The sequence below is a fragment of the Sceloporus undulatus genome, chromosome 4 (assembly GCF_019175285.1).
Source record: "Sceloporus undulatus isolate JIND9_A2432 ecotype Alabama chromosome 4, SceUnd_v1.1, whole genome shotgun sequence".
NCBI lineage: Eukaryota > Metazoa > Chordata > Lepidosauria > Squamata > Phrynosomatidae > Sceloporus > Sceloporus undulatus.
The window spans coordinates 29,507,258-29,520,186 of record NC_056525.1 but is presented as its reverse complement, the minus strand read 5'-3'; the positions used below and the strand labels follow the sequence as shown (position 1 = coordinate 29,520,186).

Genomic DNA, 12,929 nt, shown 5'->3' with positions numbered 1-12,929 from the left:
CTGTGTAAATGTACAGCGCTTTATAAATAAAGGTTAATAATAATAATAATATTCTTCCATTTTTCTTTACATTATTGTAATGTCTTACCATTGAAAGATTGTCCATTATTGCTAATTCATGAACGTTTATTTCCCACTCCTTAATGGTAGGGCCTTTTGGTTTTTTCCAATGCCTTGCATAGACTATGCGGGCTGCTTTTATCATATAAACTAGTTTACTTATAGTTTCCTGATTTAAGTTCATTTTTTCTGACTCGGTTATATTAAATGTGATTACTTTAGATGGGGAATATGGGGCCTGCTGGGCTGCATGTCCTGTCAGTTGTGGCCAGTGTAGCCATTGATGAGGATAACAGGAGTGATAGTTTGACAGTCTGGAAACATCTGCATAGCCTAGAAATGTGATCGCCGGGGGGTGGGATAGAATAATTACGAGCAAACCCATGGTCTTTAAATTGAAAATGGATTATGGGAAATTTTCTTTTAGCAGGGTGAATAAAACATTTAAAAGAAGGTGTTCCAATATTTACTCTCTCTTACCTATTTCTAAAACCTATATTGCAGAGAGACTTTTAGGCAAGACTATCAGATGACGCATACCTCCAAAGCTGGTGGAAGCTGCTCTGAGGCTGCCAAAGGCAACCCAAAGCTACTGGAAAAGGGAGCAGAAAAAAATCTGCTTCTGCTGATGGTTGGTTTAGGGTTATGGTGGTGCTCTGTTTTGAGAGCAGGCCGTGTGGTCCCAGGCAGATTGCAACTTGATTGTGGCTAGAGCGACACACACACACATTACAATCATCCCTCCATATCCATGGATTCAAGCATCCATGACTTTAAATTATTTTTTGAACACTCAAAAACCAAACTGAATTTGTCATTTTTTAAATAATGGACATCATTTTACTGTGCTTTTGTATATAATGAGCCTAGAGCATCCATGGATTTTGGTATCTGTGGAGGGTTAGAGGTGGGTCCTGGAACCAAACCTCAGTGAATACCTAGGGTCCACTGTATCTCACATCATTGTAATTCCTGGTTTTTGCTTCCCTTTCCCATTTCTTTTTATACAAGTGAGTGCTGTATGTCATCTTGGCAGTATAGTGGACTATAGGAAACAATAATACCTCCTATGCTTTATTAATATTGTTGCTGTCTTCTGTTTTTATTGTTTGGTTTGTTGTTTGGTTTATTTCTGTTACCATTTTAAAGTTGTTGTTTTTTTAAGATTTAGAGGAGGGACATGGAACTGTCCCCCAAAGCAGAGTTAAACCTTTGAAGTAAAGGGTACAACAAAAGTAAGAAAGATATGTTCATTATATCTATATTGGCATTATTGTGGAGTTACATTGCACAACAAGTCAGAAATCTGCAGGAATCCTGAGTTGTGAATACAGTTCAGTTACCCCCATTTGAAGCAGGGTCGGCAAAACAAACCATGAACCTTTGCTCTGCTCCATAGTTAGTTTCTGTTGTGTGGATGTATGCTCCTTTACTTCTCTGTTTTTTGTTGGGGGAGAAACAAATGTGAGAAAGAGAAATGCCAGCATTCATACAACATAATCTTGAAACCAAGGGGCTCAACAGATGGGCAGAAAGGGGTGGCGAGATGCTGACCTTTTCTGCCCTGGAAGTGGTAATCACACGGCGCAGCCTGCACACAGCAAAAAAAGAATCCCCTTTTCAGGGCTTCTTTTTGCACCACAGAATGGGTGGCATTGGCGTGCTCATGTGCATGATGATGCACCTCATGCGCCATGCTGTTTGTGCGCAGCACACAGCAGATGACATCATAGTGCGCCCCGTGTAAATGGTGGCATGCCAAGTTGGCGCCCATGGCGTGCGGTAGGGCTCGGAAGCAGGCAGATGCTCCACTCTCCTGAGCCCTACTTTTGGTCCCAGACCGGTGCAGAACACTAGTCTGTACTGGGCCCAAGTTCTGTAGTTTGTTTAGTGGCTCCTGCTGCAAGTGGGTTTCTGGTGTGTTGTTTTGTGAAAACCTACACTGCATGTCCTTAGCAGACAACATTACAACTAGAAATATGATACAAGGCACCAATTTATTTACTAGTATTTCATTTATTAATTTGTTGGCCCTAAAATGAAATTGAATATCTCAACTCTATTTATATGAGTTTTTAAAATTTCTTTAACAGAATGTGACACCAAGTGCCTGCTGATGCTGATCCTGATGACCATTGAAAAATCTTCTATACTTTCCTGTATTTCAAGGACATGTAAGTGACTGAAATAATTTTTAAAAGTATATTTTAAAGATTATGTGTTTTTGAGGACTGATAAATTTCCAATGTAAGCATAACATCTGTGGGTATTTTTCAGCCAAAGTGAAGGAAGCTAAAGATTGCTTTCAGTAGAAGATATAGTCATGTTTTCATTGGATTCATGTGCCCTGTGTTGCACACTACAGGTTGAGTATCCCTTACCTCCTTGGGACCAGAAGTGTTTCGGATTTTGGTTTTCCCTCCCAGATTTTGTAATATGTGCAGATACACAATGAGATATCTTGGGGATGGGATCCAAATCTTAACATGATATTCATTTATGTTTCATATAACCTTATGTAATTTTTTAACATTTTGTGTGTGAAACAAAGTTTGTGTACATTTAACTATCAGAAAAGGAAAAGTGTCACTATCTCAACCATCATGAAGAAACGTTTGGATTTTGGAGCACTTCAGATTTTCGATTTTCAGACTGAGGATACTCAACCTTTTATTGTGTTTAAGCACTCATTTTAGTAAACAAGAAAAAGAAATCAGATTTTTTAAAAATCAACTAGCTCTTTTAGTTCTGGTCTGTGGGTAGCAGCTTATCCTATTTTAGACTAACATACAGTACCTGACTGTGGCCTGGAACACACAGGCCAACAGAAGCGGCTTCCAGCCATTTTGGGAGTGCAATGTTTAGATGATGCATACTTCCAAAGTGGCTCTAACCCACTCTGACACCATCTTCTGGTCCAAAGGACCAGATCAAAAAGGAGTCAATTTAAACTGGCTTCTGGTCGATGCGACTTGGGAATGTCTCCTTCCATACAATGCACCCCACACACTGAGGTTCTCTGGGACAAATTTGCTACAGACTAAGAAGACCAGACTTTCTGTGGTTACCCAGAGGACCTTCTCATCAGCTGTTCCTAAACTTTGGAATGATCTGCCAGAGGAGATCCATCACAGAACATCTCTTGAGGCCTTTAAAAAAGCCATCTTAGATGGATCTCTTCCGGCGAGCATTCCCAGACTAATACATGGGCCCTCTCCACTGTCCCACAACTGTTCCTCCTTGATTCTCCCTTAAATCGCCTCATTGTAATGTGGATTAACACAGAATCAGAATTGGAAGAGACCACAAGGGCCATCCTGTCCAGCTTCAGCCTTGCAGGATTAGACAGACAAAGCATTCCCAATAGGTGGCCAGCTAGCTTGCTTAAAAACCTCCAAAGGAGACTCCATCACACTCTGAGGCAGTGTAGTCCACTGTCTAACAGCTCTTACTGTCAGGAAGTTCTTCCTAATGTTGAGGTGGAATTTTTTTCTGTAGCTTGAATCCATTACTCTATGTCCTAGTCTCCAAAGCAGCAGAAAACAACCTTGCTCCATCCTCAATGACATCTTTTCACATATTTAAACTTGGCTATCATATCACCTCTTAACCTTCTCTTCTCCAGGCTAAACATATCCAGCTCCCCAAGCCACTCCTCATAGGGCTTGGTTCCCACATCTTTTACTATTTTGGCCACCCTACTTTGGACTCATTCCGACATCAGTTTTTTTTTAATTGCGGTGCCCAAAATTAGACACAGTTTTCCAGATGAGGTCTAACCAAAGCAGAATAGAGTGGTACTATCATTTTCCTCTATCAATAAATTAAATTTTATTGTAATTTTTATTGCGATTTTAATAACTGATTCTTTATGCTATTGTCTTTTAATTGTTGGCTAGGGATTGTGTTATTATTTTGCTATGTTTTATTCTTGATTGTAACCCACCCTGATCCTCTGAGGTAATAATAATAATAATAATTAGTAGTGGCCTGCTTTGGGAGCAGGCTGTGCAGTTGCCTTCCTGGCCAACTGTTTCACCCCTGTGAGCTGGGGGAGAGCCTTAGCTGCACTCCCAGTTTTTCTGCTTCTGGTAGGACTAAGGGGTCAAGCAGACAGTCTAGGAAGTGTAGTCTGTGGCCACGCCAGCACTGGTGCCATGGGAACCACATAAGCCCAGCTCCAATCCAGGCCACCTCTGTAGTTTTGAAATAGGCCAGCAAAAGGAGTGGTATTTTGGCCTGGTTATTTTGCAAAGAAATGGGTGTGGCATGGCTTCCAGCCATGTTCGGAACATATGGCGTATAAATGCCACACCTTCAACACAGCCCAGAACCGGCACTTTTGGCCCATCTGTTTCGGTGCCTAAGGTACTAATAGTACATCAAGCTCTGGGCCAATCTTTGGGGCATTTCCCCATATATTTCACTTTTTTTTGTTGCCTCCAGCTCTTGCACCTTAGTGTTCAAATTGGTTCACATTCATTATCTCAGTAGGTCGGTATTGCAGGTGAGACCTTGAAGCTGAGAAAAAATGGCTTGCCTCAGGCCACCTGGTAAGCTTATGATTGAAATGAGATTTGAATCTTACAGAATTTATTTATCTATTTTATTTCATTGATATCTGATCCATTTCCCAGTATGGTGCCCAAGGCAGTTTACAGATAAATTTAAACAAGGTATAGCTAAAACATATGACACAAGTTTTTAAAAGTTAAAAAAATAATTTATTAAAAACACCAGATTAAAACAATTCAAAAACACATTAAAATATAGTAAAAAAGATAAATGCATAACATCCCTTTATGATCCTTCTGACAGAGTATGTTAAGAGCCAAAGGCTTGCCTAAATGAAAAGGTCTTTGCCTGCTGGTTTAAAGAGGATGGGGTTAACCAAGCCTTTTGTGGGTGGGATTTCCACAACTTGGAAGCAGCTACCAAGAAGGCTGTCTGTCTCCCATATCCTTACTAAATGTATCTGCGATGATGAAAAACCCTCTCCTTAAGATCTTAAAAGCTGGGCAGGCTCACAGAGTGAGATATGGTCTTTCAGATAGCCAGGACTCAAATTGTGCATAACTTTATTGGTTATAACCAGTACTTTGAATTGTACCTGGAAGTGGACTGGTAGCTAGTGAAGTTGATGCAACACAGGAATTATATGCTTATTTAAGCAGCCTCATACAACAGTCTGGCTGCAGCATTTTGGACCCACTGAAGTTTCCAAACAGCTCCCAAAGACAGAACCATGTACACTGTGTTATAGTAATCTGAACAGGATGTAATCAAGGCAGTTTCTCATTTGTGCTGTGACATTTTAGTAAACACAGATTACCTTTAGATTATACATTGCATCTCTGCTATTGGGAGGGTTCCATTTGGTTTTGTTCCTTTATAGTTGTCCTTAATTTGTTTTTTTGTTTTTTACTTTTAACTATGTGTATGGATATGCTGATCCTCTAACAAGTCCATTTCATATAAGTTTTGCGTCCTCACACTTGACAGCCTGTTAGTTCACCTTTAACCATCCACAAGACTCAGCTGTCTAACACAATGATTCTTCCTGAATTTATATCCTTTTCTAAAGTTGTTTGGGAATGGTGTTTATCCATTATTAAGTCTCAGACTTGAGGACTGTGAACTATGTGGTACTGGTGAATCACTGCTTTTAGATCCCTTCAGGTAGCAATCTAGGTTCTATGCCTTTCCTCTGAAAAGCCTATAAAACTATTTCATATTTTTTCTCAAAACAAACATAGAAGATATGAGCTGTTTTCATCCCCTCATGTTACAGAGTCATACTACCCTTGAGTGAGAGCCTTAAACATTAAATATGGCAGGCAGGTTGGTCATGGGCACACCTAGAACTGCCCACTTCACACCAGTTTTAAAATCCCTCTACTGCCTGCCTGTTAATTTCTGGGCAAGATACGACATGTTGGTTTTAACCTTTAAAGCCCTACATGGTTTGGGTCCAGACTACTTGTGGGAGTGCCTTCTTCCACATAATCCATCCCGCACACTTTGGTCCTCTGGTAAGAACCTGTTACAACCTAAGAAGACCAGACTGTCAGCAGTGACCTGGAGAACCTTTTCATCTGCCGCTCCCAGGCTCTGGAACAACCTGCTGGAGGAGATTTGCCACATTACCTTTAAAAGCCTTTAAAAGGGCTATTAAGATGGATCTCTTCCAGCATGCTTTTCCAGACTAGACTAGACCTGTTAGACTTGCCTCCCCTAATCAACATTGATACCACTGTCCCCATCCCCCTTCCCTCCCCCAGAGGAAGACTCATTTTTGTGCAAATTGCCTGTAATTTTATTTTATTCGTTTTTGAATGTTTTAAATTCTCCTATTGTTTAATCTCGTTTTATGGGTTAATCATTGTTTTTATGATTGGAAGGAGGGTTGGAGTTTTGGGTTTATTTTAATTGTAATTTTTAACTGTATGATGTTTTATTCTTAAACTGTTGTAATCTGCTTTTCCTTTGTGAAAAAGCGGAATATAAATGATAATAATTAGTGTTAGTGTATTCATGTTAGAGGTGAATACTGTAATATGAAGTATATAAGGTAGATATTCAAGTTATTTATTTATTTATTTATTATATCCCTCCTTTCTCCCAACATAGGGACTCAAAGTACAGTCAGCCTTTCTTATCCACAGATTCTTTATCCACACATTCAACTACCCATGGCTTGAAAATATTCCCAAAATATATAAATTCTAAAAAACAAACCTCAGTTTTTCTCTTTTATATTGTAGAAGGAACACCATGTTACCATCCAGGTTTATATAATGGGACTTGAGCATCCATGGATGTTGATATCTATGGGGGGTCGAAACTAGGGTCAGATATCTTTGCTGCCCTTGCACCATCTTGGCATGCACCTGTCCATATGGAGTGCACCATGATGACGCACAGGTGTCAGAGCACCCAAACAGTTCTCCGTTGAAGGGGCATCATCATGACACGCTTTTAGGGGAGTGGGTCAGTGCCATAGCATGTGGCTGCTGCGGCATTGACCAATGACACAGTATAAATAAACCTGTGTGTCTGATAGTATACCATGCAGCACTAAGAGCTTCAAATATTGTACCTGTCTTGTTCCTCTTCTGGAAGTCATTCCTGATACAAGTGCTATATGCCAGTACTTAATCAAAAGCACTGGGATAAGATTTGACATCAAGTTGATTTGTGTTCACAATTTCAGTAATGGTGATTGTTTTTTAAATAACAAGTTTTTTAAAAAAAATACCTTTTGTAGCAACTTAGCAAAAGGATTCTGTGGCAACTTTTAGTTGCTTTTTTCTGACATTAGATCATAGACGTTTAATTTCATTAAACCTTTTTATTGCACCCACAGTGGAAGGAGTAGCATTTTATCTGGTATCTTGCACACACTGACTTACATCTTGATAGTGGGATATACAGGCATAAGGGAACCTTATACCTGCATATCTTTATCTGTGAACATTGAGGAAGTTGATATTCCCTTCTTGGCTCACAGAAGCATCTGGATATGTCCTTTTAACAAGATATAAAATGATTATGCCAGTCATTAAGACCTTCTCTTAAGGCATGGTTTCCAGACCTCTTACCATTTTAGTCACTCTCCTCTGGACATGATCCAGCTTGTCAATATCCTTTTTGAATTGTGGTGCCCAGAAGTGGACACACTATTCCAGGTGAGGTCTGATCAAAGTAGCATAGTGTGGTACTATTCTCTTGATGTAGACACGATACTCCTATTGATGCAGCCTAGAATTGCATTGGCTTTCTTTGCTGCCACATCATATTACTCACTCATGTTCAGCCTGTGATGCATTAAGACTCTTAGATCCCTTTCACATGTACTACGATCTGTCAGGTAAGGTGTCACCCATCCTATATATGTGCATTTCATTTTTATTGTAGTATCATACATTTCTCCCTGGTGAAATCCATACAGTTAGTTCTGCCCTAGTTTTCTAATCTTTTAAGGTCATTTTGAATTCTGATCCTGTCCTCTGGGGCATTAGTAACTGCTCCTAATTTGGTGTCATCTGCAAATTTCCTAATACTATCTCTGTCTTTTTCGCAATCCAAAACATACTGGGTTAATGGTTTCATGACTCTGTCCACCACAACCCAAGATCACTTTCCTGATTATTTACTGTGAGTTCATATGTATACTGAGGCAGTCTAAAGCCAGGTTTTAGGCTATGCCTCAGTGTACATATGAATTTGCTGTGAATAATTTCTCACTTTATACTTTTCTCACTTTATACTTACATAACACTGAACATAGTTGCCATCTCCCCCCCCCCCCCCCTTTGCCCCTCCCCAGAAGTTCCTTTGGGTTTTTTTTTGAGGGGGAAGGTTGTTCTGGACTTTGTCTTTGAAGAGTGTTTGTAAACAGCAACTGATGAATAATACAAAAGTTAGAAATCTGACTGGTACTTCCAGGAGCATATCTGACCAATGCTTGAGTACTGACATGGGCTACTGGTCTATTTCTGGGCATATTCAGAAAGAACATAAGACCTGGATACCTGAAGAACCGTCCATTCTTGAGTGAATCAGTCTTACAATGAAGATATTCTTTGAGGATCATGCATCTTTTTGAGATGAGGCAATTAACAACTAATAATGGGCTCTTCATCATTGCACTTTTCCTTGCTTGTTTCCCACCATGATTCATCTTTTCACTTTGCCACCCTTTAGAAGCTGAGGATACATCTCCACTCCACAGTTCGTGTCATGACCTTTAATGCTGAGTTGTAAATGTTGTAGTTTATATTCTAGCATTTGTCCTTTATGGAATGGGTCTTCTGCTTCTTCAGTTCTTTGCTATTCTGAGAATCCTTGAGATTTAAGGGGCAGCTTAAAGTAGTCTAAGTAATAGAAAAAAAGGAGTTTTTGACAGATCACAGATATCATGACACTGAGAAGAAAATTGATAACAGACCCCCCTCTGATATATATCACCTCCATCTATTCAGTGATTAATACTGTGAAGCCTTTTGTTTGCATGAAGAGTTCAACACATTTCTTAATTTGACAGACTATTAAAATTGTTTTGACTGTAACTTTGTAAACAGTGTTGAGAACCCCAATATTACTTACAAGATAATGGTGTTCTAAAACTTCAGAACTGCATTTCCTCTCAGGTATTACTGGGATAGGTTTTTTTTAAAAAAAATCTTTCAGGGGGGGGGACAAGGAAAGTGAGCAGGTTTTTAAAGCACATTTTAGGAGGTATGGGGTTTGGCACTGTTTTTTAATTCATAATGCAACTCTGCTAATTGATGATGTTGGGTGATTTGTCCCCTAACTAAAACAAAAACAAAAACAAAACCCACCAAAACAAAAACATTTTGGGGGTAATGCGGAAGCTTTTGGGGCTGCAAAAAGGTGTTAGGGGTCATCTGGAGAGCCAAATTTTCCCCTTCCCTGTTCTAAATGATTGTGCTAAAGAGGCCTTTTATTTAATAAAAATATTTGACATTTGGCATGATAATAGTTCCACAATACTAGAATTCAGAGCAAACTTTTTATTTGTAAGGAAAGTGCTTGATATACTGACATGAATTGAAAAGTGTCTGGATATCTTCAAAGGTGCTTTCAATAAAGCAGCTTTATTTGGTGAGAGAAAAATGATAAGAAACTGTAATCTTTTAACTTCCATATCCAATGGATCACTGTTGCTGCTGTTGTGTTTTTAATGAATGATTTTTGCATTAATAATGCATTGGTTAATTGGCTCGGTTGTGAAAGTCTCTTGTTGCATGAAAAATAGCTGTCACTGAGTGTTTGCTGCTTAGGGCCCCATGCTGAAAACAACCAGCCTCTCCGGGCTTCCTTGGTAAATTGGCTGCAGCATCTCATTGCTTTCCACATTGCAGAAGCAATAATATTACTGGAAAATGATGATGGTCTGTGTAGGTTATGATACGGCACTGTTGCCAGGGTAATATTCTTGTCAGCTATCTCTCATTTTAATTCAGTGGTCTTTGTTTCGGAGCATGCCAGTTCTTTATAAGATTCCCTTCATTACAATATGCAACTACTGTGAATAATGAAACACAATGGTAAAACACATGCTAAAGAGCTCCTGTTTAAAACATTCTGATCTGATACCTTTGTAGATATTTTTTTCCAAACGTGAGTGCATCTGAAAGGAAGAACAGAGCTGTGTAATATAATGCAGAGGTAAGAAACAAACTTTCAGTATTCTTATTTACCAGGAAATAAGTAAAATATATTTTAAACAAAGATAATGGTCTGTATGACACTTATATATTATGCACCATTGTAAGTAGGATGCTACATAGTGAATTCAGGCCCGACTTCCATCATCCCCACTTACTAGCCAGCAGTTGCTGGGATTGTCCATTCCCCTGTCGGCTCAGAGACTGGAGAGCTGATGGTTCCACTTCTTCCAGTGAATGATATCTAGCATTACAGGTAGAATCAAGACTCCTTTATAATTTCCCCTTGTGCTAGAGATCACTCATGTGAGTTGGTGGGTGGTACCAACAGCCAAATGCTTCCTGAGGAACAGAGGAGTGGACCCCTGTTGATTTCAGTGGCTGCTGCCTTGTAAGTGGAAAGTGGGGAACTTTCACAGTCTCTACATAGCCCCAAGGCTACAGAAGGATTGTGAATATCATAGCAGTCATGAGTTTGTAACGTTAGGTTACACATTTCCGTGGCTGGGGAGCCAGGAGGGACAAAATGGCGTGCGGCCATTAAAAAAAATTGGGGCTCCAATATTTGCGGTTTTTCCTATTTGCATGTATGTGTGTCCAGAACTTATTGCCTGCGGATCAGAAGGGACAACTGTATAGGGAGATAGTCAGTGTGGTGTAGTGGTTTGTGTGTTGGTCTACGACTCTGGGAAGCCAGGGTTCAAATCCTCACTTAGCTGTGGAAGACCCATGGCAAGCCACACACTCTCAACTTTAGAGGAAGCAATTGTAAGCTTCCCCTGAATATATTTTGCCAAGAAAACCCATGCCATAAGTCAGAGTCAGTTTGAAGGCACATATCAGCAACAACAATGTACAGTACTTGAAAGTTTAGTGAGCCTTATTGTTTCATTTTTAGATTAGCTCCTTACAAAGTATCTTGATTTTTGTAGAAGACACTGAAGGGTTTTTAAAAATGCAGAACTGGTGGGTGGATATTTTTACGTATCTGTGGTGCCCTCACATTTCCTGAGCTTCTTCCTAGCCCTTTATCTTCTTCTGTGTACTTCCTGCCTCTTTCCATGGTAGCTTCTAGTGCCATAAAATAGTATGTCTTGGTTAGGAATGCAGTTGCTATGAGACCAGAGTCAAATACTGCAATCTACACAATGGGGTTTTGGTCTTGGGGGGGGGGGGGGGGTGCATAAGACCTTGCAAACTACATGAGTGGTGAAAGCTGGTGTCTGCATGAGGCTGATTTTTATCCTTTGCATAATTGAGCTTACAGCTGCTTGCTTTTACTTTCTTTATTAAAAAGTGTATCTTTTGTGATTTTGCTGTCCTTTAACTGATTCTTGTCTAATTGTTTGGTACTGTTCTGCCTTCTAGTGGGCAGCCTGAAACTCACAATTAGCTTTTCTTTCAGTAATTTTGAATTGTCTTTTAAAAACTTTATTTCTCTTAGAAGACATATTTTTACATAACATTAACACACACACACACACACACACACACACACACACACACACACACACACACAGAGAGAGATATTGTACACAGTTTTATGCACAATGTGGATATTCAAAATATTTATGAAATTAATAAAAACAATCCAGTTCATAGTTACATAGCAGTTCTGTCTTTTGAGAGCTGCCTTCCACAAATTGTATGAAAGACTGCCAGTTGGCATTGAAGGTTTTGAGTATAGTAAGTTAATATATAAATATGTAATAAGTTAATATATGTAATAAGTTAATACATAAATATGTAATAAATTCTAATAAGTTTGGTGCCATTTCCATGCTATGGTACTAAGAAGTCTCAGATAACATGTGTCTGACTTCTTCATATATACCCATATATATTATACCCATTTCCATTCTTGCCGCACTGAAAAGTAAGACAGTGAAGTTCTGCAATTTATCCAGAACAGTACCATTTCCAAAAAATAAATCTAGTCTTAACAACAGTGATCTGATTTGCAGTCTCAGAGCTTTTGTCAAATATGAGAGGCCGGCAAATGGCAGCTTGACCACATGTCTTGCCAGAGCTCTAGAACTATTGTGTTCACTGGGAAAAAAATTGGAAAACAAATTCTAAAAGTTACTTACATCAGCTTCTCTTATTTGTAACATGCTAGTATATAAACTTCATTTCTCTGATCTATCAACTGACAATTCAGCTTATGATGACTATGATGATTATTTCAAGTATTTTAAAATCTGATTTACAGTTGAGTTGAAAGAAACATTATAAAGTTGATCATGTCAGAACAGACATTACATGACCACTCTGTTGATTCAAGTTATATCAATAATGCAGTTTTTAAATCAGTTCTCCTACATACTTTCTAAGTGACGGGGAGAAAACTGTGTTTAAACATGTAGACCTGCTACATTCATGTTTTATTTAATCCTCACTCATTTATATAGAAAGAACAGTTACGAACTGTGTTGTGTATTTAGTTAATGACTGTACAATAATTTACTCCTTGGAGATTTACACAGTATTAGTGCTTTAATCTCTCAGATGTATTTTCATCTCTCACCAATAGCCACATTATGGTTTGGTGATGCATAGTGTGCTTCTTTGAAGGAATCTGTACTCCTTCCCCTTTCTTCTGTAACTTGAGGTAACAGATGACTTCCGAACTGACCAAATGTAGTTACTGCTAGGTATATACAGTACAGTATTTTT

General features: G+C 39.0%; 1 protein-coding gene across 7 annotated transcripts in view; it reads left to right on the top strand.

The window, feature by feature from the left end:
- NCOA3 (nuclear receptor coactivator 3) overlaps positions 1–12,929 on the top strand; it is a 1,019,275-nt gene that overhangs the window by 960,410 nt on the left and 45,936 nt on the right. For 5 of the 7 annotated variants that reach the window (XM_042465907.1, XM_042465903.1, XM_042465909.1 and 2 more), the window contains exons 2-3: positions 2,154–2,234; positions 10,191–10,254. The gene's annotated coding sequence lies outside the window, so the exon portion shown is untranslated. Of the gene's footprint in view, positions 1–1,230; positions 1,296–2,153; positions 2,235–10,190; positions 10,255–12,929 lie in introns of those variants that run through there. The other 2 variants (XM_042465904.1, XM_042465905.1) reach the window with 2 other exon arrangements.